General features: G+C 57.5%; 1 protein-coding gene across 1 annotated transcript in view; it reads left to right on the top strand.

Annotated features, from left to right (window-relative positions):
• The first annotated feature begins 375 nt into the window (after positions 1–375).
• PXYLP1 (2-phosphoxylose phosphatase 1) overlaps positions 376–1,809 on the top strand; it is a 77,835-nt gene continuing 76,401 nt past the window's right edge. The window contains exon 1 of the mRNA XM_004682151.2: positions 376–524. The gene's annotated coding sequence lies outside the window, so the exon portion shown is untranslated. The remainder of the gene's footprint in view (positions 525–1,809) is intronic.

Raw genomic sequence — 1,809 nt, 5'->3', positions numbered from 1 at the left:
GGCTAGCTGCCGCGCGGGCTGGGCGACGGGGCAGCCGGGTGGCCCCGGGTCCGGGTTGGGAGACCGGGGGGTCCTCGGTACGCGCCGAGGCCAGGACGACTTGGCAGCGTCTTCGGTGGGAGAGGGGCGAGGGGGCTGGAGCAAGCTTTTGGTCATTGAGTGGGAACCTAGCCTTCAGGCTCCCTCCGCTCTCCCGCATCCCCGCCAAGCCCCGAACCCCTATTCGTGCCCTTTTCCCAATCCCCCACCGCGAGCCTCAGCCCTCCGACCCGCCACTCGCCCTCCAAATCCCTGCCACCCCTTCCCAAGCTCTCGCCCCCACCTCCCGGTCGACGCCACCCCCAACCCCTGCTGTCTCCAGCTTCTCCACCCCCAGCTCCGCTCTTCTCTCCTAGCCTTTTTCCACCGGCGTCCCCGCCCCTCCAACCTGTTCCTGCTGGGTCCCCGCTCCTCTGCCGCCTGATTCCGGCTGGAACTCGAGCTCCTGGGACGGTCTTCCCGATCTCCGAATCTGCGCTCCTCGGGTAAGAGGACGGCCGCAACTTCGCGGCGTTTCTGGGGGAGGTGGGGCTAGCTCCAGTGGGCAGCGCCTGGCGTCTTTGGGAGTCCCGGGGCCCTGCCAGGGGCCGCCCCGAGCTTGCGTTGACACTCCGAGACGCCCAGGTGGAACCGCCTGGTCCTCACCGTAGCTTTTTCTTATGTTCCTGCCTTTGCCAAGATCTTTTAAAGAAGCCGGCTTTGTCAAACACACAAAATTGGATTTGCTGAGAACAGGTTGCTTTGTTTGCGGCTGCAGAGGTCTTTCAAGTTGTACCTGTGGGTGGTTAAAGGATTTGCGGTACTGGAGGATGTGAAGCCATGTTTTCTCTTTTGGGTTGTGCGTTCAGTGGTAGAGAAGGGGCTCGTTTGGGAGCCTGTCGATCGGTGCCTGGGTGCCCAGTGACTTCCTGGGGAGGTAGGGATGTTTTGTACACATATGAAAAGTAAAATCAGGCAACTTGGAATCAGATAGGTGGGAAAGGGGAACTGATGTGTGGTGGATGGGTAAGGGGGCCTCAAAAGAGCCTCACAACTTGGGAACATTTGTTGCTGTTCTCCAGAAGCCCCCCTGGGCGAACCGAGTGTAAAGCAGAGAGTGTGGAGCCCAGCCTCACAGATGTGACGCCGCGACTGCACAGCGCTTGGCAGTAACTCCTCAAAGGTGCCCAGTCTGGACATCTGTGGGGAGAGGGCTTAAAGCAGATGGTTTGAAAAGCCTCGGGTTCCCTTGAGAGACACATGGTGACAGCATGAAAGCCAGTGTATGAGCCCACCACATCCCTGCTCATAGCTTTCTGTAAGGCTTGGATCAAATTAATTGCCTGTCTCTGAGAAGGGACAATTTTCAGAGGGGAGGAGGGGAGCTTTCTCTTTTGGGGGTTAGCTCCCACCCAGGCGCATCTCACGGATGCTTGGGAGGCTGCATTTGGGCACACAATATTTTCTTAACAGTAAACTGTGAATGGATAAGTAATTAACCCAAGATTACACTGGGGTTCCCTAGGCTCGCTCGAAGTGCCCACTGTGGGCACCTCCTGGACCCTCACCATGCTGCTTTGTGATGAGTGGCTGACTTTCAGATGCCCCTCTGGCCAGGAGTGCCTTCAGCAGCCCTCTCTGTGGCCCCAGGGCACAGCCTGTCACCTGTAAGCCTTAGCTACTCAGTGTTTGTCTCGTAAAGCCATGGGACTCCCTCTGTTCTAGTCTGAGTCTATAATCCATTTTCCATTGTGCTGCACTGTTTTCCCTAAATTCATCTAAGTGAAAATA

Source organism: Condylura cristata, unplaced genomic scaffold (genome assembly GCF_000260355.1).
Source record: "Condylura cristata isolate star-nosed mole 26May11 unplaced genomic scaffold, ConCri1.0 scaffold00014, whole genome shotgun sequence".
NCBI lineage: Eukaryota > Metazoa > Chordata > Mammalia > Eulipotyphla > Talpidae > Condylura > Condylura cristata.
This window is presented reverse-complemented; position numbering and strand designations above follow the sequence as displayed.